The sequence below is a fragment of the Nyctereutes procyonoides genome, unplaced genomic scaffold (genome assembly GCF_905146905.1).
Source record: "Nyctereutes procyonoides isolate TBG_1078 unplaced genomic scaffold, NYPRO_anot_genome, whole genome shotgun sequence".
Classification (NCBI taxonomy): Eukaryota; Metazoa; Chordata; class Mammalia; order Carnivora; family Canidae; genus Nyctereutes; species Nyctereutes procyonoides.
The window spans coordinates 27,935,730-27,960,536 of record NW_026575042.1 but is presented as its reverse complement, the minus strand read 5'-3'; the positions used below and the strand labels follow the sequence as shown (position 1 = coordinate 27,960,536).

Below are 24,807 nucleotides of genomic sequence, written 5' to 3'. Positions count from 1 at the left end.
TCAAATGTTTCATCATCTATTAAAATGATCATATGATTTTTTAGTGTATTCTGCTAATATAATGATTTACATTGATTCATTACAAATGTTAAATCAACCTTATATTCCTAGGATAAACTCTAATTAGTCATGACGTATCTTCCCTTCTTGTTGGATTTCATTTGCTTTATTTTTTACAGAAGTATAATTGATGCATGAGATTATATTAGTTTCAGGGGCACCATATAATGATTCAATATTTGTATGTTTTACAAAATGATCACCACAATAAGCCACAAGTACACACATACTTGAAACAAAATTTTCTTGTGATGAGAACTTTTAAGATCTCCTCCCATAGCAACTTTCAAATATGCAAGACAGTATGATTAACTACAGTCACCATGCTGTAGATTATGTCTCTATGACTTATTTATTTTATTCCTGGAAGTTTGTACTTTTTGACCACCTTCACCCACTTGCTAATATTTTGTTAATGATTTTTATATCTATAATACCAAGGGATATTGATCTGTAGTTTTCTTTTCTTGCAATTTCTTTGAATGGATATTAAGGTAATGCTAGCATCTTAGAATAAGTTGTGCAGTGATCATTCCTATTTTCTAAACAAATCCATATAAGGTAAGTTTTTTCTTCATGAAATTTTTCATAGATTTCGCCATTGAAACCATTGTGACCTAGAGTTGTCTCAGTGAGATAGATTTTGACAATAAATTTTATCTTTAATAGGGTGATTCAGATTTTGTTTTTTCTTTTGTCATATTTGATAAGTTGTATTTTCCAAGAAACTTGTGCACTTTGTCTAAGTTTTTTTAATGTATTGACAAAAAAATGTTCATAGTTTTTTCTTATTATCCTTTTAATTTTTGAAGGATCTGGGGTTGATAATCCCTCCTGATCCCTGCTCTTGATGATTTATGTTCTCTCCCTTTTCCACCCATCTTATTAAAAGTTCGTCAATTTTGTCAGTGGATCTCTTCAAAGGACCAGTTTGTACACTTATTAATTTTCTCTATTGTCTGTTCTCTTTCAATGACTTATTCTCTTCTCTTTTTAATTTCCTTTCTTCTACTTACTTTCTTCTTACTCTGCTGTATTTCCCTAGTTTCTTAATATGGGATCTTAGTCCTTCATTTTAAATCTTTCTTCTTTTCTAATATAAGTGTCTAGATCTATAGATTCCTTCTAAAGATTGCTTTCTCTGCCTCTTATAAGCTTTGGCGTATTGTATTCATTGTCATTCAGTTCAAGATATTTTCTAATTTCCTTTGTGATTTTGTCTTTGGCTCATGAATCACTTAGAAATACGCTATTTCATGTGCTTGCTTTGGCAGCACATATACTAAAATTGGAACAACACAGAGATTAACCTGGTCCCTGTACAAAGATGACAGGCAAATTCATGAAGCAATCCATATTTTTAAAAAAGATCTGCTATTTCATTTTGGAGTATTCATGGTTTTACTTGATCTCTTTTTATTATTAATTTCAATTTAATTCTGTTGTGTTCAGAGAAAACTCTCTGTATGATTTAAGTCCTGCTAAATTTATTGAGACTTGTTTTGTAGCTCAGCGTATGATCTGTCTTTGTGAATACACCACGTGCATCTGCAGTTGTCGGATGTAGTGCTCTATAAATATCAATTACATCAATGGGGTCAACAGTGTTGTTCAGATTTTCTATGGCTCTATTGAATATTTTTTGTCCAGTTATTTGATCAATTTCTGGAAAAGGAATTTTATAGTAAAATACCGTAATTGTGGAATTATCTATTTCTTCCTTTCATTCTGTCAATGTTTGCTACATTTATTTTGAGATTCTGTTGTTAAAGACATACATAATTTATAATTGTTGTGTCTTTCTGATGAACTGTGCCTTTTATTATTATGAAATATCCCTTTTGTTTCTTGTAGTGTTCTTGTCTTGAAGTCTATTCTATGTAATATTTAAAATGATGATTTCATTCTTCTTATGTTTGCCATTTGCATGGCATGTCTTTTTTCCATCCATTTACTTTTAATCTTTATGTGTCTTTTTATCCAAAGTGTGCCTCTGCAGGAAGAATATAGCGTCTTGCTTTTTATCTACTCTGTTTATATTTGTTTATAATTGGAGTTATTATACTATTAGCATTTAATATAATTAATTGGTTCAGATTGAGTCTATTATCCATTTTTCTTAGTCTAATTTTTCTTCTTTATTTATATTGTTCCCACTTTCTTGCCTTCTACTTGATTCTTTGATTATATTTAGCATTTCATTCTAATTTATCAATCTGCTTTGGCTGATTTTCTTTTTTTTAAATTTAAATTCAATTTGCCAACCTATAGTATAACACCCAGTGAATTTCTTTTTCTAAGCAGCTGCTCAAGGGATTACAGAAAACAGATCTAGCCTGGGCTCAGATTCTCTCCATACTATCTGGCCCACAGGGCCTACTTCTTTTGGTTGCTGGCCAGAAAGACAAGGTTTCTAGCAGAGAGCTGCCAGTGCAGCTGTGACCACCTTGCCTTTTTCCATGAACGGGAGCCTGCACCTAAAAGGAAGGTTTAAGAGAGGTACACACACCAAAAAAAAGTAAACACAAGTAGAATACTATGTGGCCACTGCATGGTTTTTCTCCAAACCTGAATTCTTTTGTTCACCTTTAGGCTTGCAAGGAGTTGTTTTTGTTTTTCACAAACGGTTTCATTGTAACCAGTGAGAAGAACAGGCTTTAGGAGGTTTATAGCACCAGAACAGAACCAGAGCTCTTCCTTTACTCTTGGATTTATCCAATTAACTGGTATACATGATTGAGAAATTTTAAGAAAGAAAGAATACTACTTTTCGGAGTTCTTGCCTATCTCAGGATGTCTCTGACTTTTGAACAAGCAAAACATTTGACAAAGTATAGAATTTTTAGGTCGTTTTATTTCCCCCTTAAAAGATGCTATTACTCCATTGTCTTCTGTGATTAAATATTACAGGGGATCCCTGGGTGGCTCAGCGGTTTAGTGCCGCCTTTGGCCCAGTACATGAACCTGGAGCCCTGGGATGGAACCCCGGGATCGAGCCCCGGGATCGAGTCCCACGTCGGGCTTCCTGCATGGAGCCTGCTTCTCCCTCTGCCTGTGTCTCTCCCTCTCTCTCCCTCTCTCTGTGTCTCTCATGAATGAATAAATAAATGAAATCTAAAATAATAATAATAAATAAATATCACGGGGGAATAATCTGAAGTCTGCTTAATGTTTTTGTTTTTACACTTAATGCTCCTTTCAACCTGGATACTTACAAAGTTTTTTTCTTCCTCTTTTGATGTTAAAATTTTTTGGGGATATTCCTACATATTGAATATTTGTGAATTTTACCAAGAACAAAACACAGCCTTTTCAAATTTTTAATCTAAGGTTTAATTTAGCTCTGGATGATTTTTCCTGTCAGCCAATGCCATGTCCTTGTTTTTCTCATTTAATTTATAAACAAAATCTCTACTATCTCTTTCCCATCTATCATTTTCCTGATCAGTTTCTTCTCTTGAGTCTCCTCCTTGTATTCTCAAAGTGTTCTGCATTTGTTTTCTACAACATGACAGTGTTTTCAGCCTTTGTCACTTCTATAAAAATACTCTATCATATTTCAGATTTTCATGCATCATTTCTTTATGTAAACCAGAACATTTTGCATTTCCACTTCACTTTAACATGTTCTTCAACCTTTGTGTTGTAGAGATTTTTTCTCATCTTTTAGGAAGGAAATCATAACTTATTTCCAAACTGCTATTTTTTAGGTCCCCTGAGTGGCTCAGTTAAGGGTCTGACTCTTTTTTTTTTTTTAAGATTTATTTGAGAGAGAGAGAGAGAGTGCATGCACACACAAGCACAAGTGGGGGTAGGGGCAGAGGCAGAGGCAGAGGGAGAGAGGAGAAGCAGACTCTAGACTGAGAGCAGAGCCCAGTACAGGGTTGGATCCCAGGACCCTGAAATCATGACCTGAGTTGAAATTAAGAGTCAGAAGCCTAACTGACTAAGCCACCCAGGCACCCTTAAATGTCCCATTCTTTTTTGTTTTTGGGTTTTTTTTGTAAAGATTTTATTTGAGAAAAAGAGTAAGAGAGAGAGAAAGCACTAGAGGGAGGAGGGGCAGAGGGAGAGGAAGAAGCAGACTCTCCACTAAGCACAGGGCCCAACATGGGGCTTGATCCTAGGACCCCAAAAACATGATCTGAGCCAAAGGCACCTGCTTAACTGACTGAGCCACCCAGGCGCCCAGTGTCTCACTCTTGATTCTGCTCAGGTCATGGGATCAAGACCTACATCAGACTCTACCCTCAGCAGGAGTCTGCCTTAGATTCACTCTCTCCAGATCCCTCTGTCCCTCCTCCCTCACTCTAAAATGAATAAATCTTTAAAAAAAATCTTAAAAAAAGAAAATGTTCTTTTTCCATGAAAACAAGTCATTTTCAGATATTTGCCCTTCTCATAATTGTCAGCAGAGCATTTGTTGTCTTTATTTGCATTCTTTGTATAGTATCCATAGAGTTTTTCTGTTCGCTTAGTTCAAATAGAAAGACCTCTACTTAGAATTTGGCAACAATGTGAGATGTCTTTAGCTCTTCCCACCGACCTGCCAGTGCTTGCAGCCTCCTCATCTCAGACCTCGGTAAGAATGTCAGGTAAACCTGGGCAGCCACTAATATAATTAGCAGAGTCTGACAGTATTCATTTAGTGTAAGTCTGCTGGCCTGAGACTGGCTATTTACTTGATCCAACAGCTGGAGATCTTAAATGCTAAGTCGAATGTTTACAGCTTTTGTTTCAGTGAACTCTATTACATAGAGCATTAAATCCTAAGCAAGCACTGCTCCCTAGAACCCTGCCCATCTCTGCAACTGTTCGTTAAATTTCTTCAATGACAAAGAATTCTAGGACACAACGAACCTCTGCCCATCTTATACTCCTGTCATATTTGTGCCTGGGAATATTAATCCCTCAGTGAATATAATAAGAGAAGAACAGGAGTCTGGGATTTGGAGTAAGATTGACTATTTTCCAGTGAACTCCTGTGTCACAGATTTAAGAATGCATTTCTCAAAGCCTTCCTCAATTCTCTGAGGGGCTCTGAACTGTCTGCAATAAAGTGGACAAGACGGTGAGTGATCTATGATGCTCCTTGGCCATCCTAAAATGGTGTGTTCTGAAGAAATTCCACTCCAACTCTGACATCTCTTATCTTTATTTTCCAGTGTGCTTGCTAGTTTTTATCTTTTTTCTATTTTTTTAAAGCTATTTTAATAAGAAGTTGGGAGGAGAAATATCAGGTCTGGCTGTCGGGTCTGTCACCATAGCAACCCAGAGCCCTCTGTAATTACCTTCTGAACACCCTGCTTAGTCGGTATGATTATGTCAATGACTGGCACTATGTCTGTGGTAAAAATAAAGCTGTCAGTGTGACAATTTTCTCAAGTCAGAGAATATTCCACCCTGAGGCTGGATAAAAGCTCTGATTCTCTAGAGGAACTAAAGGGTTTGCTGTGAGCACACTGGCACTCAGGAAGAGTTCCAGCCTCCAGATTTCTGCTCCCCTCTTCTCATACAGCTCTGCTGACTCTCCTTGGAAAGAGCCAAGCAAACTTACCAGTTGTTTTGAATTCGGGTATATTTGAGACAGAACACCAAAAAATTAGACTCTAAAGGCAAGCAGCTAAGTTTACATTTTCATTTATCCTTCAGTAGCTCCTCACCAACACTGCTTTGATACATGTATCTTGAGAGGCTATTTAGACCCCTACACAGACTAATTCATTTTACTATCTTCACTCTTTTTTTTCCTACAATATTTGATTATAAACATGTTCAAACATACAGCAAAGGTGAAGGAATTTTACAGGGAATTTTACACTATACCCTCATCTAGACTTTACCATTAACATTTTACTCTATTTGTTTTAACATGTTTATCCATCTTTTACCTATCCATCCACTTATTCATCTTTTTTTTAAACATCACAAATACATTTTTATTTGTCACCATTAAATGTCTGAATTTTATTTTTTTTTATGATTTCTTTTTTTTTCCTTTTTTTTTTTTATAAATTAATTTTTATTGGTGTTGAATTTACCAACATACAGAATAACACCCAGTGCTCATCCCGTCAAGTGTCCCCCTCCGTGCCCGTCACCCATTCACCCCCACCCCCCGCCCTCCTCCCCTTCCACCACCCCTAGTTCATTTCCTAGAGTTAGAAGTCTTTATGTTCTGTGTCCCTTTCTGATATCTCCCACACATTTCTTCTCCCAAATGTCTGAATTTTAAACAGATTCTTGGACTGGTGGTTCATATCCATCAGCTCGTTCAACTTTAGCACCAGTCTCATCTGCTGTAGCTTTTCCAGAACTACTACCTTCACCATGAAGCTCCATGATTTTTCCCAATTGAAACTTGGGCTTCTTCAGCATTTTTACTTTTCTAATGAAGACATCATGGAGTGGATAAATAGACTGACAAGCTTTTTTCTAAATCTTTTCCAATGCTGCCTGGAATCAATTTATTGACCACTTCTTTCAAGTCATTTGTCTGCACCTCTTGGGTCATGATTTCCATCATCTTTTTCCAGATTTGGCGGACCTGTTGGCGCTGAGCATAAGAGGTCTTCTGAACCTGATTATTGCATTTTTTAGTAAAACCAAAACAAAATAGATGAAGCAAATAACCATCGATAGTCTTTACATCAACATGAGCTTCAATCATGGTCTGCCATTTTTTGACCATGGAGCACATTTTGTCACGGGTAAGATCCATGCCATGGAAGTTAGTCAGGCAGTTTTTGCCCTGCACATCCTCAGTGATTAGCTTGAATTTCCTAAATGCAACTTCATCATTCTGCAGATCAGCAAGGCTAACTTCAAAAACGTGACCCTTGAGACCATCAGATGCAATTTTGGTTCCTTGAGTTCTTGTGACTAGTGTTTTTCCAATATTTCTTGTATTGAACATAGTTGGCGCTTTCACATCATACCAATCTTTCTTAGAAAATGGATCAACCACTTTCTTCTTGGCTCCTTTTGTGCCACCTTTCATAAGGCGCTTGTTCTTGCTGACTGCTATGGCACTGTTCTGGGAGCCAAAAGTTCATCTTATTTTTTGAACACATTTCAAGTTACAAACATCAGTACACTTCCTTCTAAATACTTCAGACTATGTACCACTAACTAAAATTTAATATTTGTTTTTGTCCTTTTTAAAAAAAATGTGTTTATTTATTTATTTGACACAGAGAGCATGCACACACAAGCAGGACAAGCAGGTAGAGGGAGAAGTAGGCTCCCTACCAAGCAAGGAGCCTAATGCGAGACTTGACTGCAGGACCCTGAGGTCATGACCTGAGCTGAAGGCAGTTGCTTAACTGATTGAGCCATCCAGGCATCCTTGTTTTTGTCCTTTTGATAGAACATTTTCATACAATGAAATACAAAAATTTAGTGTACACTTGCTGAGCTCTCAGTGTATATACCTGTGTGACTCAAACACCCACTGCTATCCCCACTCTGGACAATCACCACTCTTCAATTTCTCCCCTGCAACTCTCAGGTGACAGCTGGGCAGCAAAGAGCAAGTCGTCTCAACTGGACTGGAACCAAGTGCAAGGGGCTCCAGGGGAGATGTAGAGGATATAAAACTGATAGAATAACTTGTGTGTTTGAATACATTGAGAGAAGCATTATACTTCTCACAGTATTTGGCAAAATAGGCACACATATATAAATGACTATCAAACAAAACAAAAAATAGAAGTGATTCTTACTTCCCCAAAAAACAATAGAGTTATAAAATGTATATGACATGGTTCTGCTAGGAATAATATTTACATAATTGTAGTAATATAAACCCTGCATGTTGATCTCATTTAAAAAGAAAGAATCTCCCAGGCAAAACCAAAAAGAAACTTAAAAGCAGAAGGTACCTTCACTCTGACATCATTTGCCAATTAAAGAAACCAAGGAGCTTAAGATTTAATGACTCTCAGGGACAGGGAGACAAGATGTTGAACCTGTGCAAGGGGTTGGAATAGGACCTCTACATGAACCAAGACTCTCAAAGTGCTACTTTCTTGGTAAAAAGAGGGTATTAGCAAAGAACAACTCTTTCCAGAAAAGAAGGAATTCCAAGGAACTTCACTGTCTCGGCCTGGGCCCTGTGTGAGAAAATGAATGTCTCACTTGAGAATTGATAGGCAAAGCTCTTCTCTCATATTGAATAGGGGTTTAAATGTACACTGCATGATCTTGGACTCCCAAGTTAAGAAATTATCCTAAAAAGTGGTCTTAGATTAAAAAAACACTCTGGGATTTCTGGCAAAAAAACAACACAAATCATTTTCAGGAGAAGTATGCTTGACCCAGAGCCCACAAGATTCTGACAGATAGAACTCTGCCCAACATAAGCATGTTAAAAATTAGAAAACAAATTTAAAAGCAATGAGAACACACAAAAAACATCAATCCAGGATAAGCAAGAGTCTTCAGAAACTACATGTATCAAAATTAGAGCCTCAAAACTTCAGACAACTCAATTATTGGACATAAAATATTAGATATACTTGAAATTATTAGTTAAAATAAAGAATGATGAGTATGAAATAGGAAGGAAGCACTATCACAAATGATAAGGCAAATTTGAAAAACACACATCTAGATGTCAATGAAATTGAAAACTCAGTGAAGGAGTTCTACTTTCAATAAAAGTAATTTATGATCCAATGATTCCTCTATTGGGTATTTAGCCAAAGGAAATGAAAATACTAATTCAAAAAGATATATACACCCCTATGTTTATTGCATCATTATTTACAATAGCCAAGATATGGAAGCAACCTAAGTGCCCATCAACAGATGAATGGATAAGGAAGATGTGGCACATGCACACACACACACACACTAGAATATTATGCAGCTGTAAAAAAAAGGATGAGATTGTGCCTTTTGAGACAATATGGGTGGATCTAGAAGCTATTATACTAAATGAAATAAGCCAGGCTGAGAAAGACAAATACCATATGATTCCACTCATTAAATGGAGTCTAAAAAAAAAAAGCATAAACAAAGAAAAAACGGAATCAGACTTGTAAACACAAAGAACAAACTGATGGTTGCCAGAGGAGAGGGAACTAAGGAGACTCGGCAAAAATGAGTGAAGGGGAGAGAAAGATACAGGCTTCCCACATGGAACAAATAAGTCACAGGAATAAAAAGCACAACATAAGGGATATAGTCAATGATACTGTAATAGCAATGTAACAGGACAGATGGTAGCAGTACTTGTGGTGAACACAGCATAATGTATAAACTTGTCAAATCACTAAGCTGTACATCTGAAACTAATGTAACATTGGGTATCAACTACACTCAAAAAAAGAAAAGGTCAAAACAAACAAGCAAAAAATAGTAATTTAGAATATCATTTCTACTTAGATTAAAATGAACGATTTTCTGGAATTTAATAGTTATTAAGCCTGTCTCAAGAAGAGATAGAAAAAGCAAATTAGTTAAATCCATGAAGAAAGTTGAGGAAGTTTCCAAAGAATTCCTCTCTTTACACTCTCACCAAACAAAGAAATAAAGCAACAAAAGGTTCCAATATTGTAATTAGTCAATTTTTAAATAGAAATAGAATTGAGGGCAGCCACAGTGGCTCAGCGGTTTAGCACCACCTTCGGCCCAGGGTGTGATCCTGGAGACCCGGGATCAAGTCCCACATCGGGCTCCCTGCATGGAGTCTGCTTCTCCCCCTGCCTGTATTTCTGCCTTTCTCCCTCTATCTCTGTGTCTCTCATAAATAAATAAATAAAATCTTAAAAAAAAAAAGAAATAGAATAGAAAGAGTTGGTACTATTTAAATTGCTTCAGCCCCAGAGAAAGAAAATAAGCTTCCAAAGTGTTTTTTAAGAAGTCAATTCTTTCCTCAAATCCTGACAAAGATACAGAAGAAAAAAAGAAAACCTGATAAACTGATATTATTCAATAATAATAATATTAATAATACTTAAATACAAATTACAAATACATTATGGCATTTGATTTAAAAACACACCATACCCAAATGCAATTTTCAAGAATTATACAATAATAAGAAATTTAATGAAATAATCTATTAAATGGGCCAAAGAAGAAAATCTACTTAATCATTGCAATAAAAATAAAAGCTCTGAAATTCAGAGCCCTTTATTAAAACAGATGCTCAAATGCAAAGATGATAAGCGTCTTGAAGTCTTTTTTAATTAAACAAAAGTTATACAAAACAGAAATCAAAATGTATGCTAACATATATTTTGTAATCTGAAGGATGGGTTATAAAGTGGGGAAGGATTTTGAGAGTATTTACGTGAAAACAAAGCTATGAAAGATTACAAGAATTTTTATACCCAGCTATAGCAGTTTGCTCTGTCAGTTTGGTTAAAACTACATTTCCCAGAATTTGCTTTGGTGTATGATTACAGGTTAGATTCAGACAAAAGAGGGATTTGCATGAAATCTGGAAGTTGAAAGTGAAGTCCTCTAAAGGTTGCCATGATAGAGGCAAGGATAAGATACTATAGCTTACCCTTGCTCTCTCTGCTCCATTTCCAGCTCTTCTTCTCAACTAATGATTCTGTTGATCAATAGCAGCAACAGGCTGAACTCCAGCTGCCTGACAGAAGACAAGAGAGACTATGGTGGTAGAGGCATAGCCTCTCATGCACCTTCTCATGTGCTTCCTCTTTGCACTCTCACTTCACTGGGTGGGTAGGCTTGACATCTCAGATTGGTGACTTCTCAGATTCTTCACTCCCTCCAGAATCTTCACTTTCCAGATCCTCCACAACTGTGTAAAGTTTATTTATTTCCTGTGCTGAATCCTACATGCCAAACTCAGCGTTCTACTTCCCTCATTGAAGTCTGAATGACTTACCAGCCACTGTCATCCATACATTAAAACCACCAAAAGTTTTTCTCAAACGTGTAAAGACCCAAAATATAAAGAAAGCACTATGAGTCTTTATGAAGACCCAGTATTTGAAAAGTGATGAAAAGAACCAAATGACTAAAGGAAAAAATTTTAAAAACTCATGATAAAGAAGTTGTGAGCTGAAAGGATAAATGAAGGCTACTGATATTTTTAAAATATAGAATTAAGACTGGATGAATATAGGAAATAAAGATATGGAACAGAATCCCAATATCATAAAACTTAACCTTAAAGTAATAATGGAAATAAATGTTTGGAGGTATTTTGGAAGATGGTAAGAGGGAAATTTTCTAAGTGCATTATTTCTTCAACTTTCAAGTTCACTATTTCACTTGTCAAGCTAGTAAATACCATATGAATGAAAAATTTTTTATATAAATTTTTTATTGGTGTTCAATTTGCCAAAATATAGAGTAACACCCAGTGCTCATCTCGTCAAGTGCCCCCCTCAGTGCCCATCACCCAGTCATCCCCACTCCCCGCCCACCTCCCCTTCCACCACCCCTAGTTCATTTCCCAGAGTTAGGAGTCTTTCATGTTCTGTTTAAGAACTGTCAAAGTTATGAACATACTCCTGTGAAGTACCGAAAATAGATAAGACATTTAAATTAATAAAGAAAAAACATTCAAAGCAAAACAAAGAAAATGCAGATCATAAAACAAAAAGAAAGAATACTTTTCAAAAGAGAAAACACAGTATTCTGGAAAAAAACTTTCAAAAAGGGAGATTGCTCAATAAAACCAGAGACTAACTCTTTTAAAAGATCAATAAAATTGACACTTTTCTTGCCACTCTGATAACAAAACAAAGGACCCTAGAGATAAACTTTGAGTTGACAGAGCAGAGCTACGCCTAGAAACTGGGTTAGAAATTAGATTCTTACCATGCATAGCCTCATTAAATAAACATTAGGATTAATCAAAATGGGTGATTATACAGGCAAATATAAATTGCCAAAGTGATCTTAAGTAGGAGAAAACCTTAATAAACCAACTATATTAACATAAACTACATAGTTTCTCAGAGATGTACCCCTAAAATAACTACCATGCCCAGATGGTACAATGAATGAATTGAATCAACCATTGGAAAATTCCTTTATTATGTCAACTGCTCAAGGGCATAGTAAATTATAAAAACTACCTAACTGATTCAACAATGTTAACAGAAAACACTGATTTTTAAAACCCAGAAAATTGAAAGGAAGGAAGGAGGGAAAGGGGATGGAAAGAAAAGGTGAAGATAAGAGAAGGGAAGAGATGAAACAAAATACCTATAGGTCATTTCCATTTATGAATGTTGAGTTCTGTTGTATAAGGTAGTTAATTTACTGACAGATCAGATTTCTCCCCTTGGACTCTGGTTGGGTAGGTCTAAAGCAGCCCACTCTAGGGCTTATGTACTCTACTCTTAAATTATGGCCTTTCTGAGGTCTCTGCTATATGCCCCCTCCGTTCAATGAGCCCTCTTTGCCCTGGCTGGTTAGAACTCCAGTGTCCCCCAGCACTTTGTGACTTCAGAAAATTCCATTTAGTTCACAAACCCACAGTAGCCATTCTGCATCTGTCCTCCTGGGCTGTGTCAGCCAAAGGCTTAAGTGGTCACCAAAGATTTCTAAGAGACCCAGATCTGCTCTACTTCCTATTCTGTTTCTCTTGCACACACATTCCAGTCACCCCGTCAGCTCATTGGTCTCTGGAATCCACTTTCCTATGCTACAGTTTGGAAAATTCTTCCAATGCAGACTGCTGGAGTGAGTGCAGAGGTCAACTCAGGTTTTCACTTCTCTTGAGGATTGGAGCCCTGTAGTGCCTACTGTTCAATGCTTAAAAATAGTTGTTTCAAGCTGGTGCAGCCACTCTGGGAAACAGTATGGACGTTCCTCAAAAAAGTTAAAAATAGAACTACCCTATGATCCAGCAATTGCACTACTAGATATTTACCCAAAGGATACAAAATATTGATTTGAAGGGTTACAACATTCTGATATATATATAGCAGCATTATCAACAATAGCAAAATTATGGAAAGAGCCCAAATGTCCACTGACTGATGAATGGATAAAGAAAATGTGGGATATATATATATGTATATATATACACACACACATATTATATATAACTTCTATATATAACATAGTATATATATTACTTGTGGGATATATATAATATATATATATATATTACTTAGCTGTAAAAAAAGAATGAAATCTTGTCATTTGCAATGATGTGGTTGGAGCTAGAGTATAATGTTAAGCAAAGTCAGTCAGTCAGAGAAAGACAAATACCATATAATTTCATCCACATGTGGAATATAAGAAACAAAACAAATGATCATAGGGGAAAATAAAGAGAGAAGTAAACCAAGAAATAGTTTCTTAACTATAGAGAACATACTAATGATTACCAGAGGGGAGGTGGAGTATAAGTACAATAGGTGATGGGATTAAAGTGTGCACTTCTTGTGATGAGCACCAAGTATTATATAGAAGTATTGAATCATTATATTGTGTACTTGAAACTAATATTGCATTGGATGTTAACTAGCTGGAATTTAAATTAAAAAAACAGTTGCTTTGGGGCACCTGGGTGGCTATGGTTGAGCATCTACTTTTGGCTCAGGGCATGATCCCACGGTCCTGGGATCAAGTCCCACATCAGTGTGCGGAGGCTGCTTCTCCCTCTGCCTAAGTCTCTGCCTCTCTCTGTGTCTCTCGTGAACAAATAAATAAAAAATCTTTTAAAAAATAGTTGTTTCATATTTTTTGGCAGTTTTATAGTCATTTACAGCAAAGGGGCAGTATAATATCTGTTACTCTATCGTGGTTAGAAATGGAAGTCCATGTGCCCACCTTTTAATTTTAAAGGTTTTAAACCTTGATTGTAACACAAGAATAGGAAACTGAAAGTGCATAAAAGCAAAGAAATTGCCGAATTTCAAGGTAGATGCTTCTTTATCCATAAAAAGTATTCCTTAAAATATTCCCCTAAATTAAAAAAAAAAGAATAGTCATAAAAATTATTACAAGGTTAGGGATAATGGTTTTTTTAAAACTATATATTTAAATTTTACACAGTTACAATTGACATTCTGCCATGAAGGATGAGAACATTGGGACTCTTCCAATTTTCCCCACCACTGATTTGATACATAATATACATAATATATAATTTTGATCCATAATACATCATTTTCAGGGTTCATAACATTTACCTTCTGTTTTGTTGATTTCTTTATAATTCATGTACCCTATTATTACCTTTCTTTGTCTTATTTAATTGGTTAGAATCTCTAGCAAAATGAGGAAGAGGCAGTGATAGTGAGCATCACCATTTTGTGCCTTATTTAATACGAATATTTCTAAAATTTCATCATTAAATATAATGTTTGCTATGGTTGTTGGTAGTTTCACTTCACAGGTTAAGAAATTAAGACTTCTTTAAAATTATGTGTTCTATTTTATCAAATGTTTTCCTGCAAGTATGAGATGATGATACCATTTTTAATCTATTGATAACTTCCCATGATGAATTTTATTGATATCATCCTTGGATTCCAGGCATAAATCCTACTTGAACATGCCATATCTTTTCATATGCAACAAAGGGCAATTTGTTGTTAATTTATTTAAGACTTTTACAATAATTTTATTGTATAGTTCTTTGTCTTTGGTATAAAGTTTATATATATATACTCTATTTTTCCTATTTCTTTTTAAGTTAATTTCACTAAATTATATTCTAGAAAATTATCTTCATCTAAATTTTCCATTTAATGACATTGCATTTTAGTATTTTCTTAGGTTTCTTACACCTCTTTTTAAGCTACAGTTATGCCTCATTTTATTTTTGTGACAGATTGTTTTCCAAAACTGGCCACAACAATAGTTTTCACCTCAATTGTTCTTCCAGAACCTTGCCACTCTTGTCAAGTGGTAGAGTATATTTCCCTTCTCCTTGAGGCCTTACTGTAGCATAGAGTCAAGCCCTCCTCACTGTGCCCTATCCAAATTCATGATCTCCAGAATCTGTGAGCATAATAAACAGTTTTTATACCACTAGATTTTGGAATCACTTATTAATCATAGTAACTGAAGTAATTATGAATATTGCTTAAGGTGTGTGCTTTAGAAAAATTTTCTTGATCTGTATCTTTGAATATTTTATATTCCATTTTTCTCTATTCCAAAATCAATTGAGTATAAGTCAAAATGTTTATCTATTATTTTCTCTCTAATCCTTTTAAACTCATACTTTCATATTTTTTCTCAGTTTTCTGAAACCTATCTTTTATATCCTGAACTGTATTTTTAGTACTGCTTGTTCTTTCTTCTTTATTTATTCAAATTAATGCTACCATTATAATGGCTTCAATCTTCCCTTTGATATTTTTTTATTCCTGAGCTCTTCCAGCCCATTTTTCCTATTTAGTATTTTTTCCTCTATCTTCATAAAAGGGCCATATTTCCTTAAACTTATCTTTTTTAATTTATTTGATTTCAAGTATTTGTTTAATATTTTCTTCTACTTTGCAAAATCATTATCCTGTTATTCTTGTAAGCATGAGTTTCTCCATTTTTATCTTCCAATATTTTTCTCATATTCACAGCTAGTTTCTTTATGATTACTATTAATCTCTTCACTGATCCAGTCTTTCTTGGTCAGCTATTTGCTTAAGAATATTGTATGGTAACAGACATCAGACTGAGTGAGCTGGTCCAGCTGGCAAAGGTTTAGATCTGTTGTCCTGAAATCTCCCACCAACTTTCTGCTCTGGAGTTTTCTCCTTTGTCTCAGCTATCAGGAGCTATATATGGCCCTTGGTAAAGCCAATACCACAGATCCTTCATTTGGTGATTTTTGTGCTTTCTTCTCTTTAAATGTTCTTGCTCCTCAACTTTTCGCGTTACACTGCCACTCCACAGTATGCTTCTCATGAGATGGCATGTCTGCTATTCCTCTGTAAGCCTGAAATGTCTTACTATCACTTAGCATCAAATGGGGCTCGATGAAACTCTGGCAAATCATCTACTCTAAGATAAAGTGTTGCCAGTTGGTAATCTCATTATATCACCTATTCATGGAGAATTCTATGTACTTCTAGCATCTGCAGGAGCATCATCATTCATACAACAAATATTAACTGAGTGGTCACCATTTCCAGGCACTATTCTAAGCCTTTGAAATGTATGATTGAACAAAACAATTAAAACCCCTGCCCTTGTACAATTTTTATTATTGAGGGGAAAGGGCAGCAGACAAGAAAATATAAATGGTATTACTTGCTGCAAATTATAAAGTATGATAAAAGTAATAAATGTTAGGAAGGCAGAATTCAGAAGGGGGAATTAGGAAATAAATAGGTTATAATTTAAAATAGAATTATCTAGATTTCAGGGCACTTGGGTGGCTCAGTGGTTGAGTGGCTGCCTTTGGCTCAGGTCATTATCCTGGGGTCCTGGGATCGAGTCCTGCATTGTGTTCCCTGGAGGGAGCCTGCTTCTTCCTCTGCCTTTGTCTCTGCCTCTCTCTCTGTGTTTCTCATGAATAAATAAATAAAATCTTTTTAAAAAAGAGAATTATCTAGATTTCACTGCATTGGCAGCTTTTCTTTACAGATGATGATTTAGTATTTCATCTCCTATAATCTCTGCTATTTTCTATTGTTTCAGAGAGGAAAAGAAAGTGGTTTAAATGATTCTGTTAATTCTAACTGAAAGTCTTCTATCATCTCCTTTGCATATACTTATCTCATAAATTATAATAAATTTGTAGTGAAGCATTTCTGTTTTTCTACTTTGACCTTATTCTGTATGTGTCAATGGTGGAGTAATTCTTAAAACCCAAACACTCTTTCATTATTCTGAATCCAACTTGAATCCAAAACCACACTATGATTCACATAACTCTCACAAATCCCTTTAAATCTTAGTTTATTTATGATAAATGGTCTGAGACTTATTTTATGGTTTTCCTTGGAAAAGAACATTCTCACATAATTTGGAGCAGGGGTTGGGGAAGAAACATGAGAAAATAACATGCTTTTCTCCTCTCTTTCTAATAGGTTTTATGTAGTTGCAGTAATAAGGATATACAAACCATCTTTCAACTAACATATTTTTTATCTTATTTTATTTAAATTCAATTAGTTAACATACAGAGTATCATTAGTTTCAGATATAGAGTTCAATTATTCATCAGTTGCATATAACACCCGGTGCTCATTACATCACATGCCCTCCTTAATGCCCATCACCCAGTTACCCCATACCCCCATCCATCTCCCCTTCAGGAACCATCACTTTGTTTCCTATAGTTAAGACTCTCTTATGGTTTGTCTCCCTTTCTGATTTTGTCTAATTTCTCCATCCCTTCCTCTATGATCCTCTGTTTTGTTTTTTAAATTCCACATATGAGTTAAAATAATATGTTTCTCTGACTGACTTACTTTGCTTAGCTTAATACCTCTAGTTCCACCCAGATCATTATGTAAGATTTCATTATGTAATGGCTGAGTAATATTGCATTATGTATATTCCACATCTTCTTTATTAATCTGTCAGTGAATATCTGGGCTCTTTCCATAGTTTGGCTATTGTGAACATTATTGCTATAAATATTGGGGTTCAGGTGCCCCTTTAGATCACAATGTTTGTATCCTTTGGGTAAATACTTAGTAGTGTAATTGCTAGGTCATATGATGGCTCTATTTTTAACTTTTTGAGGAACCTCCATACTGTTTTTGCAAAGTGACTGTACTAGCATACATTCCCACCAACAGTGTAAGCAGGTTCCCATTTCTCAATATCCTTGCCGACATCTGTTGTTTCCTGACTTGTTAATTTTAGACATTCTGATTGGTGTGAGGTGGCATCTCATTGTGGTTTTGGTTTCTATTTCCCTGATGCTGAGCTATGTTGAGCATTTTTTCATGTGTCTGTTGGCCATTTGTATGTCTTCTTTGGAGGAATGCCTGTTTATGCCTTCTCCTTATTTCCTGATTGGGTTATTTGTTTTTTGGGTGTTGAATTTGATGAGTTCTTTATAGATCTTGAATACTAGCCCTTTATCTGATAAGACATGTGCAGATATCTTCTCCCATTCTGTAGTTGTCTTTTGGTTTTGTCAACTGTTTCCTTTGCTTTGTTTTCCTTTGCAAAAGTTTTTTATCTTGAAGAAGTCCCAGAAGTTCATTTTTGCTTTTGTTTTCCTTGCCTTTGGAGATGTGTCTAGCAAGCAGTTGCTGGGGCTGAGGTCATAGAGATTGCTGCCTGTGTTCTTCTCTAGGATTTTGATGAAGTACTGTGTCACATTTAGATCTTCCATCCATTATGAGTCTATTTTTGTGTATGGTGTAAGAGAACAATCCAGTTTCATTCTTCTGTGTGTGGCTGTCCAATTTTCCTAATACCGTTTGTTGAAGAGAGAGTGTTTTTTTTTTCATTGGATATTCTTTCCTGTTTTCTCAAAGATTAGTTGACCATAGAGTTGAGGGTCAATTTCTGAGTTCTCCATTCTGTTCCATTGATCTATGTGTCTGTTTTTGTGCCAGTACCATACTGTTTTGATGATTATAGCTTTGTAATAGAACTGAAGTCCAGAATTGTGATGCCAACAGCTTTGGTTTTCTTTTTCAACATTCTTCGGCTTATTTGGGGTCTTTTCTGGTTCCATACAAATTTTAGGATTATTTGTTTCCACTCTGTGAAAAAAGTTGATATTTTGATGGGGATTGCTTTGAATGTGTAGAGTTCTCTGGGTAGCATAGATATTTTAACAATATTTGTTTTTCCAATCTGTGAGCATGGAATGTTTTTTCATTTCTTTGTGTCTTCTTCAATTTCCTTTATAAATGTTCTATAGTTTTCTGAGTAAATATTCTTTACCTCTTTGGTTAGGTTTATTCCTAGATATCTTATGGGTTTTGGTGCAATGGTAAATGGAATTGATTCCTTAATTTCTCTTTCTTCTGTCTCATTGTTAGTGTATAGAAACACAACTGATTTCTAAGCATTCATTTTATATCCTGCCACTTTGCTGAATTCCTGTATGAAATCTAGCAATTTTGGGGTGAAGTCTTTTGAGTGTCATGTCATCTGTGAAGAGTGAGAGTTTGACTTCTTTGCCAATTTGGATGCCTTTTATTTCTTTTTGATGTTTTATTTGCTGTGGCTGGGACTTCCAGTACTATGTTAAATAGTGGTAAGAGTGGATATTCCTGTTGTGTCCCCGACCTTAGGGGAAAAGCTCTCAGTTTTTCCCCATTAAGAATGATATTTACTGAGAACCTTTAGGATTCAGCAAAGGCAGTCCCAAGAGGGAAGTATATAGCAATACAGGATTTTCTCAAGAAACAAGAAAGGTCTCAAATACACAAGCTAACTTTACACCTAAAGAAGCTAGAGAAAGAACAGCAAATAAATCCTAAATCCATCAGGAGAAGAGAAATAATAAAGATTAGAGCAGAAATCAATGAAATAGAAACCAAAAGAAGAGTAGAACAGATGGACGAAACTAAGAGCTGGTTCTTTGAAAGAACTAATAAGATCAATAAACTCCTAGCCAGATTTATCAAAACAAAAGAGAAATAACACAAAAACAAAAAGAAAAGGACACAAATAAAAACAGGAACGAAAGAGGAGAGATCACAACTAACACTGAAGAAATACAAACAATTATAAGAACATATTATGAGCAACTATATGCCAACAAATTAGGCAATCTGGAAGAAATAGATGCATTCTTAGAAACATATAAACTACCAAGACGGAAACAGGAAGAAATAGAAAACCCGAACAGACTCATAAATAGCAAGGAAATTGAAGCAGTAATTAAAAATCTCCCAACAAACAAGAGTTCAGGGCTGGATGGCTTCCCAGGGGAATTCTACCGAACATTTAAAGAAGAATTAATACCTATTCTCCTAAAGCTATTTCAAAAAATAGAAATAGAAGGAAAATCTCCAAACCGATTCTATGAGGCTAGGATTACCCAGACCAGACAAAGACCCCACCAAAAAGAATTGCAGACCAATATCCCTGATGAACATGGATGCCAAAATTCTCACCAAGATATTAGCCAACAGGATCCAACAGCACGTTAAAAGGATTATTCACCACGACCAAGTACAATTTATTCCTGGGCTGCAGGTGTGGTTCAACATCTGCAAATCAATCAATGTGATACACTACATTAATAAAAGAAAGGTCAAAAACCATATGATCCTCTCAATTGGTGCAGAAAAAGCATTTGACAAAATACAGTATCCTTTCTTGATTAAAATTCTCCGTAGTGTTGGGACAAAGGGAACATACCTCAATATCATAACAGCCATATGAAAAGCCCACAAGGGTGTTTGTATTTTATTACGATTTTCTGACAATATTTCAAGATAAAAGCTGCCCTCTTACATTCATCAGCTAAAGAATAGAGGTCTTTCTGACAGAAAATCAGGACCAAGAAGGGACTACCCAGGTAGCATGCATGTGAGATTCTAATTATGACTATTCAGAGTATCAAAGAAGAGGTTTCCTAGGGGTGCCTGGGTGGCTCAGTCAACTAAGTGTCTGCCTTCAGCTCATGTCATGATCCCAGGGTCCTAGGATGGAGCCCCACATTTGGATCCCTGCTCAGAGGGGAGTCCCTCTGCCCTTCCCCTTGCTTGTTCTCTCTTTCAAATAAATACAATCTTTAATTAAAAAAGACATATATTTATTTAACAAGGTGCAAAAACTAATGACAAACTATAAAAAATATCAGTTACACATATGACAGATAATTTTCTTTATTTGCAAAGAGATTCTAATATCAGTAAGAAAAAGATAATGAACCCTAGAAAATTTGACTTAAAGGTTATAAATAGGCAGTTTAAAAAAAAACTCCAAATAGCCTTTCAAAAAAGGTGATTATATTAATAATTAATGAACTATAAATAAACTATTAAATAAATAACAAACTATTACTATTTTTAATATATCAATTTTATCAAAATTGTGAAGAACGAAACCAGTGCTGATAAATGTAAGAGGAAGTGGGCAGTCTCATACCAGTTGGGAATTTAAGTTAGTGCCATCATTTTAAGGGCTATTTGACAAGATCTATTAAAATTTAAGATGCATACCTCCTTTGTTGCAGCAATCTTGTTGTTAGTAGTAAATTTATTTATCAACATTTGCCAAAAACAGTGAAAACAAAACTGATATTTGACTATTGTATATTAGTATGGCCCTCTGTTGTTGTCCATCTGTATGATAAGTATCCATGTAATAATGTCTTTAATATCAGTCTTAAAGTATATGTACTGACTAAAAACTGGAAATTACCAATTCACCTGTACTTTAGAGATGAGTTAAGTAGATTGAGGTCTTCCAATCCAAGAATATGTGGTATCTTTCTATTCATCTGTGTCATCTTCAATTTCTTTCATCGATGTCTTAAAAATTTTTAGTGTATCAGTGTTTCAATACCTTGGTTAAATTTATTCCTAAGTATTTTATTCTTTTTGATGCAATTTTATTTTTTTGATGCAATTTTAAATGTGACTGCTCTCCTAACTTCTTTTACAAATAGTTTGTTGTTTGTGTATAAAATGCAATTGATTTTTGTGTGTTGACTTTGTATCCTGCAACTTTACTGAATTTGTTTATTATTATAACAGTTTTGGGGTGGATTCTATAGAGTTTTCCAAATAGAAGACCACATCATCTGCAGAGAAGCCATGTTATTTCTTCTTTTCTGCTTTGGATGTCTTTTATTTCCATTTTTTTCCTAATTGCTTCTGGCCAGGACTTCCAGCACTATGTTGAATAGGAGTGGGGAGAGTGGGCACCTTTGTCTTGTGCCCGATCTTAGAAAAAAAGCTCTCAACCTTTCACCACTGAGTATGATGTTAGCTGTGGGCTTGTCATATATGTTCTTTATTTTGTTGAAGTACATTCCTTCTATAGTCAACTTATTGAGAGTTTCTATCATAAAAGCAGGTTGAATTTTGTCAAATACCTGTGCTGCATCTATTGAGGTGATCCATTTTGTTGTTTCTTCTGTTAATGTAGTGTATCACATTTATTGATTTTCATGTGTTGAACCATCCTTGCATGCCAGAGATGAATTTCACTTCATTACGGTATATTGTTCTTTTAATGTGCTTTGAATTTTGTCTGCTAGCATTTTGTTGATGATGTTTGCATCTATATTCCTCAGAGATAGTGGCCTATAGTTTTCTTTATACTGTGCTTATCTGGCTTTAGTAACAGGGTAATTATTGCCTTATGAAGGGAAGTTGGAAATATTCCTTCCTAGTCAATGTTTTGGAGGAGTATGAAAAGGATCATGTTAATTCTTTAAGTATTTGTTTGAATTCATCACTGAAGCCATCTGGCTCTGAGATGTAAATGCCTGACAATTAGCTTTTTTGATTGTAATATCAGTGCCTGAAATTAAGCTGCTAGTTGCCAAGGTATCCATTATAAAGACACCCATCTCAAATAAACATAATGCTACACACAAGACAAAGAGCCAGGCTGCCTTACCCATGCAAGTCTCTGGTGACCTACATAATTAACCGTTTGAGTGTCTCTTCATTTCCCTTCTTGTAACTTGAGTCCTGCTCTTATGTTTTAAATTCACCAATAAAGAGTGAACCTATGAAACTCTAGGCACCCCTCCTGCAACCCTAATAAAATGCAAAACCCAGGTCCATATTCTCACCCTCTTTCTACCTACAACCTTGCTGTGTGGCCGCAGGGCATATTGCATGCCCTCCAAAACTTGTAATAAACCTTGCTTTTTTTCCAAAGCTCCCAGATAGTTGTTGCTGAGGTACATCTTACAATCATAGTAAGAATCTCAAGGGTCAATGGAGCCATAAAAATAATTCTAGCAAAGGCAATGTCCAGCCCAGGTCAGTCCAGGCAAGTGCCCTGAGGTATTTCTAGTCCATAGCATCACTATTGATAGGCTGAGACTAACACAAAACATGGGCATTTTTGTTGTTGTTGGGAGACTTTTGACTACCGATTCAATCTTCTTGCTTGTTATTGATCTGTTCAGATTTTCTATTCAACATTAAGTCTTCATAAGTTGTATGATTCTAGGAATTTATTCATTTCTTCTAGGTTATTCAATTTTTTGGCATATAACTTTATAGTAATCTCTTATGATCCATTATATTTCTGTGATATCAATTATAATATCTCTTCTTTCATTTCTGATGTTGAGTCTCCTCTCTTTTTTTTCCTGGACTAGCTAAAGATTTGCCACTTTTTAAAATCTTTTTAGAAAACCAGTTCTTTTTTATGTTGATCTTTTCAATTGTCTTTCTAGTCTCTATTTCATTGATTTCTGCTCGAATCTTTGTTAGTTCCTTCCTTCTGTTAACTTTAAGCTTAGTTTGTTCTTTTATTTCCTTAAGGTATAAATTAGGCTGTTTGAGATTGCCTTTTTTTTTCTTACTATCAACATTTATTTCTATAAACTTTCCTCTTAGAACTGCTCTTACTATATCCCATAAGTTTTGGTATGTTATAATTACATTTTCATTTGTCTCAAGATTTTTTTTATTTCTCTTGATTTTTTCTTTAACTTACTAATTTTTCATGAATAGGCTTTCTTTGATATCTGACAGTTTTCTTATAATGTGTCTTAATGAAGTCCTCTTTGTGTCAAATCTGTGTGGGGACTTATAAGCTTTATTTACCCACATGTTCATATCACTCTTTAGATTTAGGAGGTTGTCAGCCATTATTTCCATAACAATCTTTCTGCTCCTTTCTTTCTCTCCTCCTTCTGAAATTCTCATATGCAAATATTATTTTACTGGTCCCTACAATTCACATAAGCTTGCTTCATTCTTTATCATTTTTTCTTTTTTCTCCTGTGATTGGATAATTGCAAATGACCTATCTTTAAGATCAGATTCTTACTTTCTCCTTTATCAAGTTTGCTGTTGGTGCTCTCTATTGCACTTATTAATTTCATTCATTATGTTATTTAGCTCTATAATTTGTTCTTTTTAAATTAATTCTATCTCTCTGTTGAAGTTTTCATTTCATTCATATTGTTTTCCTGATTTTATTGAGTTGTCTGTGTTCTCTTTGAATTTGCTGAGCTTCCTTAAAATAGTTATTCTGAATTCTTTGTCATACAACACATCGAACTCTTTGAGGGAGGTCAGTTACTGGTAAATTATGTTCCTTTGGCGGTATCATGTTTCTGTGATTTTTAATTTTTCTTGTAGCTTTGCTTGATGTCTGCATGTTTGTGCGAGCAACCACCTGGTTCAGACATAAATGGTTCACTTGCAGGTTGGTGCTAGGGTGGGGTGTGGTGGTTTCAGATTTGGAGAAGGCCTAATGGTATACTCTCTGTGCAGCTCAGCTGTGGTTAGTGTTGGCAAAGGCTTTAGGGGTCCCCAACAGCGAAGGCTTCAACCAAGGTGTCTGTAGCAGTAGGAGAGGTTGCTGGAGTTTTCAGTGGTGAAGGCCACTGGGGACCAATTGATCTCTTTTTCTCCTATAAAGGACTTCATGGCCCAGAGGATTCATGATATGGTCCTCTGCTGTGAACGCTATGGGGAATCTGCAGCTGTTGCTGGGGCTCTGAGGTCCTTAGTGGCAAAGGCATAAGGGGCCTTTCATAGAGCAGGCCAATAGGGAGATGGCAGCAACTGGCACCTGCTACACAGCTGATCATGATAGCTTCCCCTGCTTCTTTGTTCCTAGTCATCTCCAAATATGTCAACTAAGACAATCTCCTCTAAGATCTTTTCTCTGTTGTTACTCATTTTATGCTCCACTGTGTTACAGTAAGTCCTGAATGGGGCTCTT

General features: G+C 35.4%; 1 non-coding gene and 1 pseudogene across 1 annotated transcript; one reads left to right on the top strand and one right to left on the bottom strand.

Annotated features, from left to right (window-relative positions):
• The first annotated feature begins 1,318 nt into the window (after window positions 1-1,318).
• LOC129507432 (U6 spliceosomal RNA) lies at window positions 1,319-1,422 on the top strand. The gene has a single exon (XR_008664001.1). It is a non-coding gene; the product is annotated as a U6 spliceosomal RNA (small nuclear RNA).
• A 4,869-nt stretch (window positions 1,423-6,291) lies between these two features.
• LOC129506950 (40S ribosomal protein S3a-like) lies at window positions 6,292-23,723 on the bottom strand (annotated as a pseudogene).
• Between the last annotated feature and the right edge of the window lie 1,084 nt (window positions 23,724-24,807).